General features: G+C 36.4%; 1 protein-coding gene across 5 annotated transcripts in view; it reads right to left on the minus strand.

The window, feature by feature from the left end:
• The window catches only part of PKN2 (protein kinase N2), a 162391-nt gene that overhangs the window by 103956 nt on the left and 38873 nt on the right, over positions 1-19562 (minus strand). Inside the window, exon 1 of one of the 5 annotated variants that reach the window (XM_023208204.2) lies at positions 6064-6131. The exons of the other annotated variants lie outside the window; for them this stretch is intronic. The gene's annotated coding sequence lies outside the window, so the exon portion shown is untranslated. Of the gene's footprint in view, positions 1-6063; positions 6132-19562 lie in introns of those variants that run through there. 5 annotated transcript variants of the gene reach the window in all.

Below are 19562 nucleotides of genomic sequence, written 5' to 3' on the forward strand. Positions count from 1 at the left end.
AAATGGAAAACTAAAAAAATACATATGTAGCCAAGAAAAGGGAAATGGGAATGAACAGAAAACAAACAATAAAATAGCAAACTTAAGCCCTCACATACCAATAATCACTTTAAATACAAATGGTCTACACACAAAAATTTAAAACACAGATTGGTACAGTAGATTAAAAAAACATGGCCTTGGGCCAGGTGCAGTGGCTCCTGCATGTAATCCCAGCATTTTGGGAGGCCAAGGTGAAAGGACTGCTTGAGCTCAGGAGTTCAAGACCAGACTGGGCAATATAGTGAGACACCATCACTAAAACAAACAAACAAAATATATGTTACTTAAAGGAACATCGTTTCAAAATATCATGACATAGGTAGGCTAAAAAGGATGGGGAAGAATACACCATATAAACATTAATTTTTTTAAAAAAGTATCCATATTACTACCAGGAAAAAGCAGACTTCAAAGCAAACAAAATGAAAAAAAAAATCGTCATTAAAAATGATAAAAAAGTCTATCCACCAAGATGACATAACAATACTAATTCTGGAAACAACACAGCTTCAAAACACAGCAAGCAAAAACTGAGAGAACTATAAGGAGAAATTGAAAAATAGACAATTATAGTTGGGGACTTCAACATCCCTCTCTCAAAAAGACAGAAGTTGTAATAGAAAACCAGGAAGAGTACAAAAGAACCACCACCATCAAAAAGGGAATTTAAGTAACATTTATAGAAATGTTTCACCAAACAATAACAGTAATACATATTCTTTGCAAGCACCCACAAAATGCTCACTATATCACAGCCTGCATCATAAAACCTAAAGAAATGTAAAGAAACATAAGCATACAGAGTATGAATCAATAACTCAGATGAAATGAAGCAATTCTTCAAAAAAAACCACCAAAACTCACCCAATATGAAATAATTTGCATAGTCCTGTATTATACAATATTTTCCAGAAAATCAGAGGGAATACTTCCAATTGCTCTTATGAGGTTGGTGTTACCCTGACAGAAGAAATAAACACAAAAACTAATTTCTCCCATGAATTCAGATGTAATAATCCTCAACAAAATATACTCAAATTGAATTGAGTACTGAAGAAAAAGAATTATACAGTACAACACAGTAGGGTTTACTCCAAGGATATAGGACTGGTTCAATATGCAAAAATCCACCAATATAATCCACCATATATCAGGAGAATAAAGATTTAAAAAATCACATGATCATGCCAACTTATGCAGAAAAAATTATGTAACAAATTTCAAGAGCTATACATGGCTAAAACTCTAAGCAAACTAGAAACAGAACTTCAACTTGACAAAGAGCATCTCCAAAAAAACTTACAGCTAACATATGTAATGGTGAAAAACTAAATGCTTTTCCCCAAGATCGGCATTAGGAAAAGGATGTCTGCTCTCAGCACTCTTATTCAATGCAACATTAGACATTCTATCTACTACAGTAAGTTAATAAAAAGCATATAAACTGAGAAGGAAGAAATAAAATTCCCCCATTAGCAGATAATAGGGTCATGTATACAGAAAACCCCAAGGAATGTACTAGAAAACATCTACAATAAGTGAGTTCACAAAACCACAGAATACAAGAGTTATACACAAAAATAATCATTCTTCTATATACTAACAATGATCATGTAGACAACAAAGTTAAAAACACAATACCAGTTACAATCTGTCTAAAAAATTAAAACATAGATAAAAACCTAACAGAATATATATAGAATTGATATGCTCAAATGAATCATAGATCTAAATGTAAAAACCATGAGAAAATCTGTGTTTTCCCCTTTATCTTTTAGAAAAAAATGTTGGAGAAAATCTTCATAACCTGGGGTTAAGCAAAGAGTTCTTAGGACACCAAAAGCATGATCCATAAAATAAGCAAACAAACAAAAAAGATCAACTAGACTTATCAAAATGTAAAACTTTTGCTCTTCAAAAGGTGCTGATAAGTGCACACCACAATCGAAGAAAATATTTGCAAATCACATATGTAAGAGAAGATTCGTATCTGGACTATATAAATAACTATACTCAACAGTAATAAAACAACCAATTTAGAAAACAGGCTTGAACAGATACTTCACCAAAGAGGATATACAACAGCAAACAAGCACATAAAAAGATTGCCAACATCATTAGCTATTAGGGAACTGCAAGTTAAAACCATGATAACAGATGTCTAATAAACACCTATTAAAGTGGCTAAAATAAAAAAACACTGACAATACAAAGATTCTTGTGAAAATGCAGCACCAACTGGATCTCTCTTACATTGCCCTATGGAATGTAAGATGGTACAGCCACTCTGAAAAACAGTTTGGCATTTTCTTATAAATTTAACCATATATATTTAAATACTACATATATCTAAACAGTAACACTTAACATGACCTAGCAGTTACATTCTTGGATATTTACCCTAAAGAAAGGAAAACAAAACTATACAAAAATGCTCAGAGTAACTTCATTTGTATTAACCCAAAAGCTGGAAATAACCCAATGTTCTTCAATGCGTACATAGGGAAAAGGATAAAGGATAAACATATTGTGGCATATCCACAAAACAGCATGCTACTAAGCAATAAAAAGTAACTACTTACAGGCATATGCCTGTAATCCCAGCTACTTGGGAGGCTGAAGCACAAGAACTGCTTGAACCTGGGATGGGGAGATTGCAGTGAGCTGGGATTGTGCCACTGTACTCCAGCCTGGGTGACAGAGCAAAACTGTCTCAAAAAAAAAAAGGAGGGGGGGTAGGGGGTTCGGACACAGTGGCTCACACCTGTAATCTCAGCACTTTGGGAGGCCAAGGCGGGCAGATCACAAGCTCAGGAGTTCAAGATCTCCCTGGCCAACATGGTGAAACCCCGTCTCTATTAAAAAAATACAAAAATTAGCTGGGCATGGTGGCATGCACCTGTAATCCCAGCGACTTGGGAGGCTGAGGCAGGAGAAATGCTTGAACCCGGGAGGCAGAGGTTGCAGTGAGCCAAGACTGCGCCATTGCACTCCAACCTGGGTGACAGAGCAAGACTCCATCTCAAAAAAAAAAAAAAAAAAAAGTAATCCCTTGGAATACTGTTTAATGCCATTTTCTTCAATGTTATACATAAATTTAATAAGATCCATTATTAGTTTTACCAGGAAAAAGTAAATCAGAAGTAATGAATCAAAAAAATAGGTCGCATAACAAGATACTTGAAAACAAGCAGTATGTAACAAGAGACATTTGCACTAAGAATTCAAAATATAGAGACACCTGGAACTATTTAATATAAGGATAATTTCCCTGATACACAAGATTCAAGTCTAAGAGACAAATCATACAGTGGAACTAATGAATATAAACTATCAAGAAACTATAAGAAACAATGTAAAATACATTAGACTAGGAATCAAAACACCTGGGTTCTGGCCTTGTCCTAACACTTAATAGTTATCTAACTTAAAGCAAGTGACTTGAGCTTTCCTTAAGTAAACAGTTATCTAACTTAATGCACGTGATTTGAGCTTTCCTTAACTAAATAGTTATCTAACTTAACTAAACAGTTATCTAACTTAAAGCAAGTGACTTGAGTATTTCCTTATCTCTAAAATCGAAAAAATAATGCCTACATCTCAATATTATTATGAGAATCAAAAGAGAAAAAATAGATAAGAAGGCATTATATTATTTAAGAAGGGGGTGTATATGCTCAGTACCCCGTGTTTTAAAAGGAATGGACAAATACATGCCTTTTAGATTTTAAAACTCCATGAATGCTGCTTAAAATAGAATTTTGATAACTAAAAATATTATGCCGGCTGAAATGAGGCAAAAGTACATTGAAATGAAAACATAAAAAGGATACTTGGATTTACACTTTGGGAGGCCAAGGCAGGTGGATCACTTGAGGCCAGGAGTTCAAGACCAGGTGGGCCAACATAGCAAAACCTCACCTCTTCTAAAAAATACAAGAATTAGTTGGGTGTGGTGGCACATTCCTGTAATCCCAGCTACTTGGGAGGCTGAAGTACAAGAAATGCTTGAACCTGGGATGGGGATGCTGCAGTGAGCCGAGACGGCGCCACTGTACTCCAGCCTGCATGACAAAGCAAGACTGTCTCAAAAAAAAAAAAAAAAAAAGGTGGAGGGGTGGCGTTGGGTGTGGTGGCTCACGCCTGTAACCCTAGCACTTTGGAAGGCTGAGGTGGGTGGATCACCTGAGGTCAGGAGTTTGAGACCAGTCTGACCAATGTGGTGAAACCCCGTCTCTACTAAAAATACAAAATTAGCCAGGCGTGGTGGCTGGCGCTTGTTATCCCAGCTACTCTTGAGGCTGAGGCAGGAGAATCACTTGAACCCGGGAGGTGGAAGTTGCAGTGAGCCAAGGTTGAGCCACTGCACTCCAGCCTGGGTGACAGAGCCAGATTCTGTCTCAAAAAAAAAAAAAAGATGCCTGGATTCAAATATTCAAAGAACCATGTTTGAAAGGAACAGTTTGAACAGTTTTCCTCTGATAAACTCCTTATCCTTCAGGTCGAGGTGGAAAGCGATCCTTGATCTCACCTATATTGGTTAGATGCTCCTGCCAGGTGACCCACAGCACATTCCACTTACATTTCCTATCATATCTCTCATCACACCTTTATTTATTTATCTTCCCTGATTGATAAGACAGCTTTCTAAGTGCGGAGGCAGAATCTTTCTTGTTCACTACTACGTCCCCAGCACATCATAGTCAATCAATAATTTTTTTCGTTTCTTTTTTTTTATTTTTATTTTGAGATGGGGTCTTGCACTGTCACCCAACCTAGAGCACAGTGGTACAATCATGTCTCACTGCAGTCTCAACCTCTCAAGATCAAGTGATCCTCCCACCTCAGCTTCCTTAGTAACTGGAACTACACAGGCATATGCCACTGTGGTTGGCTATTTCTTTTAATTTTTTTGTAGGGATGGAGTCTCACTGTGCTATGTTGCCCAGGCTGGTCTTGAACTCCTGGCTCAAGCGATTCTCCTGCCTTAGTTTCTCAAAGTGATATTTTTAAGGCAATTCTTTACATTTCATGGGAGATACAGCAATCCCTCATATCCAAATCCAATCTCCACCTCTCCCTGCCTCCAAAGGTCTAGTTATAGAAAACATTTTAGGCAAAAAGAAAACACATGTATTGGGAAACATAAACAGGTAGAATTAGAAATAAAGACAGTCCTCATGTTTATAATATGGAAAGGGCTTTCATGCACAAGTCATTGTTCCTTTCCATTCGGTCACATACATATTCAAGCATAAAAGACTATTATACAGTGAGTAAAATCTGAACTTTATTAATAATTGTCCTCTTAATGATGACTTAACAGACTAATTTCCATTTCTTATTTTATCTGCACATTCCGCATTCTTATAATCTTATATGCTTGAAACAGAAATAATTTTACTTTATGAGTATTTTAAACAAGAGGGCTCATTATCAAGAGACAAGTACTAAAGCCTACCAATGACTTTAGAGCATCTGATCACCATGTCACTGATCAATTCTATCAACTTTCCTCTAGTAGTGTTTCTTCAACTGTTGCGTATATGGAGTTGGGGTGAGGAGTGGGGATGCAGATTACAAATCTACTATGGGATCCTGATGAAAGCAATGGACCTCAGAAAATTCCATGTGTACAACACACACACACACACACACACACACACACACACACACACACACACACAGTGGTAGGAGGTTTCATGAGGTTCACAGATTCCTGAGGTTTATCCAAGCACCCTAAATTCAAAGCCTACATAGATGTACCCTCTTGTCAACCAGTTACCTTCTAGCTATCAGCTATTTCTTGTGAGCCTAATATGCAAAAAAGACTTTTTAGAAAAATGCACTATATTCACAAAAGGGTATCCAATAAGACCTTAATTAATCACCTTACCATAATACCTCCTTTATATAAAATCAACCTTGTTAAAAATTTAAGTAACTTCAAAGATCATATTAAGCAGACCTCCCAATGATCAGAAAATCCTTTCTTAAGGTCTAGATTCTATTTGTACTCACACTTTTTTCATTCTGAACCTTCTCCCATCCCTGGAATTCCCAGTAGATAAAACAGGCAAGCCCCCCACTGTGTCCGCAGTTCTAACAATATAAGAAATAATGATAATTAGTTCCATACACCTATTACTAACCAATATAATTTAACTGAGACCCTTAAGAACAAAGGGTCAAAAACACAATGCGATACCACCTTACTCCTGCAACAATGGCCATAATTTTAAAAATCAAAAAATAATAGATGTTGGTATGGATATGGTGAAAAGGGAACACTTCTAAACTGCTGGTGGGAATGTAAACTGGTACAACCACCATGGAAAACAGTGTGGGGATTCCTTAAAGAACTAAAAGTAGGTCTACCATTTGATCCAGCAATCCCACTACTGGGTATCTACCCAGAGGAAAAAAAAGTCATTATATGAAAAAGACACTTGCACACGTTTATAGCAGCACAATTTGCAATTACAAAAATACGGAACCAGCCCAAATGCCCATCAATTAACACGTGGACAAAGAAAATATCTTGTGTGTATGTATGTATGTGTATATACACACACATACACACACAGACACGCACCATGGAATACTAAGTCATAAAAAGAAATGAAATAATGGTATTTGCAAGCAGCCTGGATGGAATCGGAGATAACTATTCTAAATGAAGTAACTCAGGAATGGAAAACCAAACATCCTATGTTCTCACTCGTAAGTGGGAGCTAAGCTATGAGATGCAAAGGCGTAAGAATGATACAATGGATTTTGGGAACACCACAGGGAAAGGTGGGAGTGGGGTGAGGGATAAAAGACATACACTGGGTACAGTGTACACTGCTCTGGTGATGGGTGCACCAAAATCTCAGAAATCACCACTAAATAACTTCTCCATGTAACCAAACACCACCTCTTCTCCCCAAAATTTATTCAAATAATTTAAAAAAGAGTCATGAAACATTTTTTTAAAAGGGCTACTTATACATTATATTTTTCTTCCATCTCTAAATGTGAGTTAAAAGTCCTTACCCCTAGCCAGAACTTCTCAATGGGGCTGTATCACCTCCTAGGGGCATTTTGGAAATATGTAGAAATTCTGGTTCTGAAGACAACAATAGAGACAAACAGACATGGGGACAGACAGGTTGGGAAGTGACTCCAACAGAGGCAGAGAGACTCAGTGAAACAAATCTAAACAACTCTTAAGAAATCACAAAGCCTACGAGTATATCAGAACAATTAAGAACAAGTTTTGGTCAGGCGCAGTGGCTCACAATTGTAATCCTAACACTTTGGGAGGGAGAGGCAGGAGGATTGCTTGAGCCCAGGAGTTCAAGACCAGCCTAGGCAACATGGTGAAACCTCATCTCTACAAAAGTTACAAAAATTAGCGTGCACCTATATAGTCCCAGCTACTCAGGAGGCTGAGGTGAGAGGATCACCTGAATCCCAAGAGGCGGAGGCTGCAGTAAGCCGTGATTGGTGCCACTGCACTCCAATCTGAGCAACAGAGTGAGACCTTGTCTCAAAACAAACAAACAAAAAAACCCAAAAAACATTTTGACTGCTAGTTCAAAATCCCAGCTCTATCACTTACTACTTGTGTGAATCTTGGCAAACTACACACTCAATAATCTCAGATTTTTCTTACCTCAAAGAATTATTAAAATGATTAAATAGTTTATATACATCTTAGTCACAGTATCTGGTACTTATCACTTACACAATTATCAAGACAGACATTATTATCATTATTACTAAATATAGCCAAAAAGCGCCCAACAGATAGTAAGAATAAGAATGTTGAAAAGATGAAACATAAGAATGTTGAAAAGATGAAACTAAAATTATTTTTTATGTATATGCTTAATTTAGAATAGATCTATCATAAAATCCGCAATGTGCTAGAGTATTGATTATTTTTTAAATAAGCACAGACACAATAGAAAACACAGTAGCATATCTATTTCAAGAATAATGATAAGAAGTATTTGGCTTAAAGAAAGAAATATATAGTAAGAGGAAAAAATTATAAAATAAAAGCCCAGAGATGTCTTTGTTGTTTTAGTATATAATAAAACAACAACCAAACTAATATTTTAAATAGATGGATGAATGGATGGACAGATAGGAAGAGACAGAAAGAGGGAGGGAATTAGATGTGGGCTTCTCATTAAATGTTTTATTTTACTCATTAGATTGAAGAAATAGAAGCAAGTTGTCAGTTACTCCGAGCTGGAAGGTAGAGAAAGGAACAATGAAACTATATGGACAATATAAAACTACATCCCCGAGGAAATAAAACTAATTAGTTAAGTACAACATAAGTAAAAGATATTTACAAATAGAAACAATAAAAGATCCAAATGACTTTGGTGAAACAAGTTAAAAATTGGTGAGCAATAAAATCTTCTACTGGCAATTTGACATAAATGTGATGTAGGAAAACAAGTGCAACCTTTCCATTGTCCTCATATCGGTCTTCATATATGCTAATGACACAAGAAAAAATATTTTTAAATTACCATGAGGGTTTGTAAGAAATAATTTCTGATGTGGAAATGATATCACATTCAGCATAGTAGCTGGGGGTTTAGGAATTGGGAGGGTAAGAAAGAGAGAGGTATCCAGGAGGTTTCATTCAACTATACTGGTAATGTTTATTTATTTATTTATTTGATGGCTGCTCAATACAACAGTGTTTTTATTACTCTCTATGTACCTTCAGTATGTCTATGATATTTTACAATAAACAGGGAAGAAATGATACAAAAACTAAAGGGGGAAAGCTATCCAATAGCAAATACTGGATTTCATTACTGGGAAAGTAGTTGTGAAACGGTGCAGAATTCCCTGAAGGTTATTAAATATAGGATAGTCCTCTGTCTGGAATTTAGATGCTGCAAGTGAAGGCAAAGACCCCTCAACCTTTTAAAATTGTTTTATTCTGAAACCACATTTCCTTGAAAACATGTTAAGAAATTTTCAGTTCAAATGCCATGTTATATGGTATATTTCTATATATGAGAAATACTAGGATATATTTAAATTTATACTCAACCTAATACATAAGCTTTTAAAATCTCATTCATTTTTCCCATTGTAAAGTTGGTCTCCACTAATTTTAATACATCAAAACAAAACTATTGAATGAGGCCTGCCTGCCTCTGTAGACTCCACCTCTGGGGGCAGGGTATAGCTGAACAAAAGCCAGCAGAAACTTCTGCAGACTTAAATGTCCCTGTCTGACAGCTTTGAAGAGAGCAGTGCTTTCTCCAGCACAGAGTTTGAGATCTGAGAATGGACAGACTGCCTCCTCAAGTGGGTCCCTGAAGTCCAAGTAGCCTAACTGGGAGATACCTCCCAGTAGGGGCCAACGGACACCTCAGGCAGCCGAGTGCTCCTCTGAGAGAAAGCTTCCAGAGGAAGGATGAGGTGGCAACATTTGCTGTTCTGCAATATTTGCTGTTCTTCAGTCTCTACTGGTGATACCCAGGCAAACAGGGTCTGGAGTCCACCTCCAGCAAACTCCAAGAGACCTGCAGTTGAGGATCCCGACTGTTAAGAAGGAAAACTAGCAAACAGAAAGGAATAGCATCAACATCAACTCCATCTGTAGGTCACCATGATCAAAGACCAAAGGCAGTTAACCACAAAGATAGGGAGAAACCAGAGCAGAAAAGCTGAAAATTCTAAAAATCAGAGTGGCTCTTCTCCTCCAAAGGATCGCAGCTCCTTGCCAGCAACGGAACAAAGATGGCCGGAGAATGACTTTGATGAGTTGACAGAAGTAGGCTTCAGAAGATTGGTAACAACAAACTTCTCCGAGCTAAAGGAGGATGTTTGGACCCGTCGCAAGGAAAGTAAAAATCCTGAAAACAGATTAGAAGAATGGCTAAGTAGAAAAAACAGCATAGAGAAGACATTACATGACTTGATGGAGCTGAAAACCATGGCATGAGAACTACGTGACGCATGCACAAGCTTCAGTAGCTGATTCGATTAAGCAGAAGAAAGGATATCAGTGACTAAAGATCAAATGAATGAAATGAAGTGAGAAGAGAAGTTTAGAGAAAAAAGAGTAAAAAGAAACAAACAAAGCCTCCAAGAAATACGGGACTATGTGAAAAGACCAAATCTACGTTTGATTGGTGTACCTGAAAGTGATGGGGAGACTGGAACCAAGTAGGAAAACACTCTTCAGGATATTATCCAGGAGAGTTTCCCCAACCTAGCAAGGCAGGCCAACATTCAAATTCAGGAAATACAGAGAACACCACAAAGATACTCCTCGAGAAGAGCATAATTGTCAGATTCACCAATGAAGGAAAAAATGTTAAGGGCAGCCAGAGAGAAAGGTCAGGTTACCTACAAAGGGAAGACCATCAGACTAACAACAGATCTCTCGGCAGAAACTCTACCAGCCAGAAGAGAGTAGGGGCCAATATTCAACCTTCTTAAAGAAAAGAATTTTCAACCCAGAATTTCATACCCAGCCAAACTAAGCTTCATAAGTGAAGGAGAAATAAAATCCTTTACAAACAAGCAAATGCTGAGAGATTTTTGTCACCACCAGGCCTGCCTAACAAGAGCTTCTAAAGGAAGCACTAAACATGGAAAGGAACAACCAGTACCAGCCACTGCAAAAACATGTCAAATTGTAAAGACCATCGATGCTAGGAAGAAACTACATCAACTAACAAGCAAAATGACCAGCTAACATCATAATGACGGGATCAAATTCACATATAACAATATTAACCTTAAATGTAAATGGACTAAATGCCCCAATTAAAAGACACAGACTGGCAAACTGGATAAAGAGTCAAGACACATCAGTGTGCTGTATTCAGGAGACCCATCTCATGTGCAGAGACACATATAGGCTCAAAATAAAGGAATGGAGGAAAATCTACCAAGCAAATGGAAAACAAACAAAAAGCAGGGGTTACAATCCTAGTCTCTGATAAAACAGACTTTAAACCAACAAAGATCAAAAGACACAAAGAAGGCTATTACATAACGGTAAAGGGATCAATTCAACAAGAAAAGCTAACTATCCTAAATATATATGCACCCAATACAGAAGCACCCAGATTCATAAAACAAGTCTTTAGAGACCTACAAAGAGACTTAGACTCCTACACAATAATAATGGGAGACTTTAACATCCCACTGTCAACATTAGACAGATCAACAAGACAGAAGGTTAACAAGGATATCCAGGACTTGAACTCAGCTCTGCACCAAGAGGACCTAAGAGACATCTACAGAAGTCTTCACCCCAAATCAACAGAATATACTTTTTCTCAGCACCACATCCCACTTATTCCAAAACTGACCACATAGTTGGAAATAAAGTAGTCCTCAGCAAATGTAAAAGAACAGAAATTTTAACAAACTGTCTCTCAGACCACAGTGCAATCAAACTAGAACTCAGGATTAAGAAACTCACTCAAAACCACACAAATATATGGAAACTGAACAACCTGCTCCTGAATGACTACTGGGTACATAACGAAATGAAGGCAGAAATAAAGATGTTCTTTGAAACCAATAAGAAAAAAGACACAATGGAGCACAATCTCTGGGGCACATTTAAACCAGTGTATAGAGGGAAATTTATAGCACTAAGACAAAGCAGGAAAGATCTAAAATCGACACCCTAACATCACAACTAAAAGAACTAGAGAAGCAAGAGCAAACACATTCAAAAGCTGGCAGAAGGCAAGAAATAACTAAGATCAGAGCAGAACTGAAGGAGACAGAGACACAAAAAACACTTAAAAAAAAAAATTCAATGAATCCAGGAGCTGGTTTTTTGAAAAGATCAACAAAATTAATAGACTGCTACCAAGACTAACAAAGAAGAAAAGAGAGAAGAATCAAACAGACACAGTAAAAAATGATAAGGGGATATCACTACCGATTCCACAGAAATAAAAACTACCATCACAGAATACGATAAACACCTCTATGCAAATAAACTAGAAAATCTAGAAGAAATGGATAAATTCCTGGACACACACAACCTCCCAAGACTAAACCATGAAGAAGTTGAATCCATGAATAGACCAATAACAGACTCTGAAATTGAGGCAATAATTAATAGCCTACCAACCAAAAAAAGTCCAGGACCAGATGGATTTACAGCCAAATTCTACCACAGGTACAAAGAGGAGCTTGTACCATTCCTTCTGAAACTATTCCAATCAATAGAAAAACAGGGAATTCTCCCTAACTCATTTTATGAGGCCAGTATCATCCTGATACCAAAGCCTGGCAGACACACAACAACAAAAAAAGAGAATTTTAGACCAATATCCCTGATGAACATCGATGCAAATATCCTCAATAAACTACTGGCAAACCGAATCCAGCAGCACATCAAAAAGCTTATCCACCATGATCAAGTGGGCTTCATCCCTGGGATGCAAGACTGGTTCAACATACACAAATTAATAAATGTAATCCATCATATCAACAGAACCAAAGACAAAAACCACGATTATCTCAATAGATGCAGAAAAGGCCTTCGACAAAACTCAACAGCCCTTCATGCTAAAAACACTCAATAAACTAGGTATTGATGGGATGTATCTCAAAATAATAAGGGCTATTTATGACAAACCCACAGCCAATATCATACTGAATGGGCAAAAACTGGAAGCATTCCCTTTGAAAACTGGCACAAGACAGGGATGCCCTCTCTCACCACTTCTATTCAACACAGTGTTGGAAGTTCTGTCCAGGACAATCAGGCAGGAGAAAGAAATAAAGGGTATTCAATTAGGAAAAGAGGAAGTCAAATTGTCCCTGTTTCCAGAGGACATGATTGCATATTTAGAAAACCCCCATCGTCTCAGCCTAAAATCTCCTTCAGCTGACACGCAACTTCAGCAAAGTCTCAGGATAGAAAATCAATGTGCAAAAATCACAAGCATTCCTATACACCAAGAACAGACAAAAAGAGAGCCAAATCATGAGTGAACTCCCATTCACAATTGCTTCAAAGAGAATAGAATACCTAGGAATCCAGCTTACAAGGGATGTGAAGGACCTCTTCAAGAAGAACTACAAACCACTGCTCAATGAAATAAAAGAGCACCAAACAAATGGAAGACATTCCATGCTCATGGATAGGAAGAATCAATATTGTGAAAATGGCCATACTGCCCAAGGTAATTTATAGATTCAATGCCATCCCCATCAACCTACCAATGACTTTCTTCACAGAATTGGAAAAAACTACTTTAAAGTTCGTATGGAACCAAAAAAGACCCTGCATTGCCAAGACAATCCTAAGTCAAAAGAACAAAGCTGGAGCCAGGCTACCTGACTTCAAACTATACTACAAGGCATGGGGATGGTACTGGTACCAAAACAGATATAGACCAACGGAACAGAACAGAGCCCTCAGAAATAATACCACACATCTACAACCATCTGATCTTTGACAAACCTGACAAAAACAAGAAATGGGGAAAGGAATCCATATTTAATAAATGGTGCTGGGAAAACTGGCTAGCCATATGTAGAAAGCTAAAACTAGATCCCTTCCTTACACCTTGTATAAACATTAATTCAAGATGGATTAAAGACAAATGTTAGACCTAAAACCATAAAAACCCTAGAAGAAAACCTAGGCAATACCATTCAAGACATAGGCATGGGCAAGGACTTCATGACTAAAACACTGAAAGCAATGGCAACAAAAGCCAAAATTGACAAATGGGATCTAATTAAACTAAAGAGTTTCTGCACAGCAAAAGAAACTATCATCAGAGTGAACAGACAACTGACAGAATGGGAGAAAGTTTTTACAATCTACCCATCTGACAAAGGGCTAATATCCAGAATCTACAAAGAACTTAAACAAATTTACAAGAAAAAAATCAAACAACTCCATCAAAAACTGGGCAAAGGATATGAACAGACACTTCTCAAAAGAAGACATTTATGCAGCCAACGAACACATGACAAAATGCTCATCATCACTGGCCATCAGAGAAATGCAAATCAAAACCACAATAAGATACCATCTCACACCAGTTAGATTGGCGATCATTAAAAAGTCAGGAAACAACAGGTGCTGGAGAGGATGTGAAGAAATAGGAACACTTCTACACTGTTGGTGGGACTGTAAACTAGTTCAACCATTGTGGAAGACAGTGTGGCGATTCCTCAAGGATCTAGAACTAGAAATACCATTTGACCCAGAGATCCCATTACTAGGTATATACCCAACGAATTATAAATCATGCTGCTATAAAGACACATGCACATGAATGTTCAATGCAGCACTATTCACAATAGCAAAGACTTGGAACCAACCCAAATGTCCATCAATCATAGACTGGATTAAGAAAGTGTGACACATATACACTATGGAATACTATGTAGCCATAAAAAAGGATGAGTTCATGTCCTTTGCAGGGATATGGAAGAAGCTGGAAACCATCATTCTGAGCACACTATTGCAAGGACAGAAAACCAACACTGCATGTTCTCACTCATAGGTGGGAATTGAACAATGAGAACGCTTGGACACAGGGTGGGGAACATCACACATCAGGGTCTGTCACGGGGTGGGGGGAGGGGGGAGGGATAACATTAGGAAATATACCTAATGTAAATGACGAGTTAATGGGTGCAGCACACCAACATGGCACATGTATACGTATGTAACAAATCTGCACGTTATGCACATGTACCCTAGAACTTAAAGTATAATAAAAAAATAAAATAAACAAAACTACTAAGATGTCACAAGTGTATCATTTAAGTAATAGTCAAGTGGAATCTTCACAAGTTAGTATCTTAAATGGATTCTCATTTACAACCTTAATTTAAAATATTTTACATTTTATGGTATATTATATTAATGCTTTTAATAATTTGTAACACACCCTGATTATTTTCTGTCTGAAAGAATCACATACATCATTACATTCTTAATAATTCACAATACAGTATGCTTCACTGTCTTGAAGTATGCAGAATCATCTTGTAGTATGGAAAATCATAATTGAAAGTACATTTCTTCTACAGAAGTCATATTCCATAGATAGTATAAAAGTAAATCTGGGAAAAGTTAACAGTGGCCTAAAATAGTCTGATCAGATATAAATTATAATTCAGTTTTTGGCATACAGGTACTATGATAAATCATCTATCCTATACTTAGAATATAGGTTTTTTCCTAAAAAAATTATCTCATTTAGCAACAATTAAATATTATATATGACATCCTATTCTAGTCAGTGGTGATATAAAGAGCAAGTTACTCTTTCTATAAATTGGTGGCATAGATCTAAGTTTACAGAAACATATTTAATATAACTTGCTTTAAAAATGTATTCATATGATATTGGAAAACAGCTGTGACTTTTAAGCCCATAATGTATTCCTAAAATATCTTATGTAAAACAAAAATAATTTTTTAAACCAATAATGTACCACTAAAGTTTATTCACCTTAGCACTAGAATTTAAAGGCTTAGAGGGAAAAAAGTCAAAAATAATTTCCCCACATTAAAAATAATGTTTCTATCTCTCTTGCCAATTCAATAAAGACATACATATATACGTACACTCACATATACATACTAAATATAATTTATGATCAAATGATATATGTTTATATTAGAACTGTAGAGGACAATATAAGAAAATTATATAAAAAACAGTTCCTTCCTCCTGAAATTTTGACTGCCATTCCCCAAGCATCATTTATCCCTCCAGTGTTGAAACTTTCAGAGATTTTACCTCTCTACTTATTGAGCAATATAAATGATCACATTTCTAGCTACAATTGTAAACTTTCTTTATAAGCATTGTACAAACATTCCAAATACATATACATTAAAATGCATTATATATCCAAAATGAGAACTTAAATAACTATGTTTTAATGTCTACAATGTAAACACCTCATTAATATGAAGTCAATTTTTTCAGCCCAATCTTATTTCACATTTAATCAATACTACCAGGATTACCATTGGTAGAAATGACATCTCAATAAAAAATAATTAAAAATCATATCTACTCCAATTGACAGCACGTACTAAATCTGAGGTTCTCACAATTCCAACATAGAAACATGTATCAAAACCCAAACTGTCCAGACTGATTAAGCAAAGGTGGAATATTAATGGTGGGAAGTGGAATGATAAATAAGAAAACCTTAAGTTCTTTTTTTTTTTTTTTCATTTCTTTAACTTCAAGGGTAAAAGTGCAGGGTTGTTACATAGATAAAAGTGTCATGGGGGTTTATTGTATAGATTATTTCATCACCCAGGTAATTAAGCCTAGTACTCATTAGTTATTTTTCCTGATCCTCTACCGTCACTCCCCACCCTCCAAAAGGCTGTTGTTCCCCTCTATGTGTCCACGTGTTCTCATGATTTAGCTCCCACTTATAAGACAGAACACGTAGTATTTGGTTTTCTGTTCCTGTGTTAGTTTCCTAAGGCCTTCAGTTCCATCCATGTCCCCACAGAAGACATAATCTCATTCTTTCTTATGGCTGCATAGTATTCCATGATGTCTATGTACCACCTTTTCTGTATCCAGTCTATTACTGATGGGCATTTAGGTTGATTCCATGTCTTTGCTATTGTGAACACTGCTGCAATGAACATATGCACAAATGTGTCTTTATAACAGACTGATTTATATTCCTTTGGGTATATACAAAATAATAGGATTGCTAGTTGAATGGTATTTCTGTCCTTAGGTCTTTGAAGAATCGCCACGCTGTCTTCCACAATGGTTGAACTAATTTACATTTCCACCAACAGTGTCTAAACATTCTTTTTTATCCACAACCTCGACAGCATCTGCGATTTTTTGACTTTTTAGTAATAGCCATTCTGACTAGTGCTAGATGGTACCTCATTATGGTTTTGATTTGCATTTCTGTAATGATCTGTGACGATGAGCTTTAGAAAACTGGTTTGTTACAAGATCTACGGCAAATCCTTAAATTGTGTGTTTCAATTGTGTCTTTTCTAAAACAGTGATAAATTCAGCTACACTAATTTCAAATAATTATTATGATAGCTTTTAAACATAAAAATACCATAGAATGTAAAGAAACAATAAAAGTAGTTCTTATGCAAAATTTCTCCTCAATATATTAAGTATAAAATAGGAGAAAAAATAGGCCTAGAAAATTTTTCTCCTTCTAACAGATCTTAATCATAACCCACTTCCAGGAAGATTCCTTCAATTAATCTCTTCTTTAAACTTATCATTCCTATGTTCTATACTAATATGGCACTTAATACATTCTAATTTATCTAATAACATGATTCAAATATTACCCAATGACTTCCCAAAGTGCATCTTCACCTTGAATCCCAGAACCAGTTTTACATTTCTAACTGTTACACATCACCACTTGAGGTAGTCTATTGATTTCAAACTCAGCATGCCTGAAAACACTTCATCTGTCTTCCTCATCTCCCTATGTCTTCTGAAGATGCCAAAATCCCTAGTCACCCACCTTCAATCCTAAGGATCATTTTTTACCTGTCCCTTCCCTTGCCCTCCACATCCAATTGGATGCCAAACACCACATATCTACTTTCCATTCCCTTCCCTTTGCAAGGTCTCTGATACATTCTCAAAGTCAAGTCTATGTGTGTGGAGAAGGAGAATGTGTAACTGGTAAGTGGCACTGTTCAAATGGAGACCAAGCATAATTTTCTTCAGGTTCTTGGAATAAGAGGCAATAATACACAATTTTAATAGATAATAACATGTAGGCTGTTCTTTTGTTCAAGTGATATGTTTACATCTAGTCAAGTACAACTAATTTTCTTAACCCTGTATGTTTTTACTCAGTGACATTTTTAGAATGATCTATATGTTCCTAATATGGTTCTAATTTTAACCCTAAGTTTATATTATGTCCATTTTGAATCCTGTAAACAACTTTTGCTTAATGGTGTTTTGGGATTGTATGCTTCTTTCCCTTCATTATCCCAATTCAGCAGTTCTCAACGTGTGATCCACTTGCCCCAAGGAGTCTCAATATCTTTGCTTCATCACTTAATGTCTATCTTCCCCTGCCATATTTTTAGGTTCATGAGAGAAGAAAGTGTATTTGATTATTCTTAAATATTTTGACGGGCCGGGTGCAGAGGCTCATTGTAATCCCAGCAGTTTGGGAGGCTGAGATGGGTGGATTACTAGAGGTCAGGAGTTTGAAACCAGCCTGGCCAACATGGTGAAACCCCGTCTCTACTAAAAATATAAAAATTAGTGGGGTGTGATGGTGTGCACCTGTAATCCTAGCTACTCGGGAGGCGGAGGCAGGAGAATTACTTGTACCCAGGAAGTGGAGGTTGCAGTGAGCCGAGATCATGCCACTGCACTCCATCCTGGGTGACAGAACAAAATTCTACCTCAAACAAACAAACAAACAAAAAACCTTGATTATTATTATATAACCAGGCCCCAGAATAATGCTTTGAATATAGCAAGAGCTCAGTGAATATTTGCTGAATGAATGGAAAAACAGCTGCTCAAAGTTGAAATACAACTGGGAGAAAAGAAAAAAAAAAGAATCACACTAACCACAAAGGCCATTAGATACAGAAATAAAGACTGCTACTTGCCTAAAGAAAAAGTCAAATTATCTACTTATATTCTGTAAATCAGGCAGCAAAATGTGACATATATTACATAAATGTAATCTCCAAAAACAACGTTAAAAATCAATGCTTTAAGGACCGGGCATGGTGGTTCACACCTGTAATCCCAGCACTTTGGGAGGCCGAGACAGGCAGATCACCTGAGATCGGCAGTTCAAGACCAGCCTGGTCAATATGGTGAAACCCCATTTCCACTTAAAAAAAAAAAAAAAAAATCAACGTTTTATATGTTTAAAGGCCTGAGATTAATTTATTTGCAAAATACACTTCATTTCTCATCAATGAGGCATTACACTATGTTGACTATAATAAAACAAAACTACATTTTAATCACAATTTAGGATTACTAATGTTGAAATATGACTTATTGTATCATCAAGTCATATATTCCAAAATAAAGTACCATTTTTTTCCATGGATATAAGCAATACCCCAAAGAAACACAAATAGTCACAAGACTTTGAAATATCTTATACTTTACTATTAAATGGAATAAAGTTTATAAAATGACTTATTTCATTATGAGCAAGGGTTGGACAACAAAAACCTATAGAGAACCAGTTAATACCCATAACTAGTTTCCTTATTTCTATTCACACAATACAGGAAATACAGGTTTAACAGGTTCAACCACAAAACCATATTAGAGTTTAACAGGCAGGCCAACACTGCACATCTACACAATGTCACCAGGTATTTAGGTATTAAGGAAAGCCTTAATAACGAATAATTTCAACATTTTTTTCTCTAGGTTAACAATCTGCATTAGTGTTAGTGATGCTACTGAATAAAACCAAACAGCAGTCTTATTTCCATATACTACTAATACTGTCCAATAAGCTGGATT

Source organism: Piliocolobus tephrosceles, chromosome 1 (genome assembly GCF_002776525.5).
Source record: "Piliocolobus tephrosceles isolate RC106 chromosome 1, ASM277652v3, whole genome shotgun sequence".
Taxonomy (NCBI): domain Eukaryota; kingdom Metazoa; phylum Chordata; class Mammalia; order Primates; family Cercopithecidae; genus Piliocolobus; species Piliocolobus tephrosceles.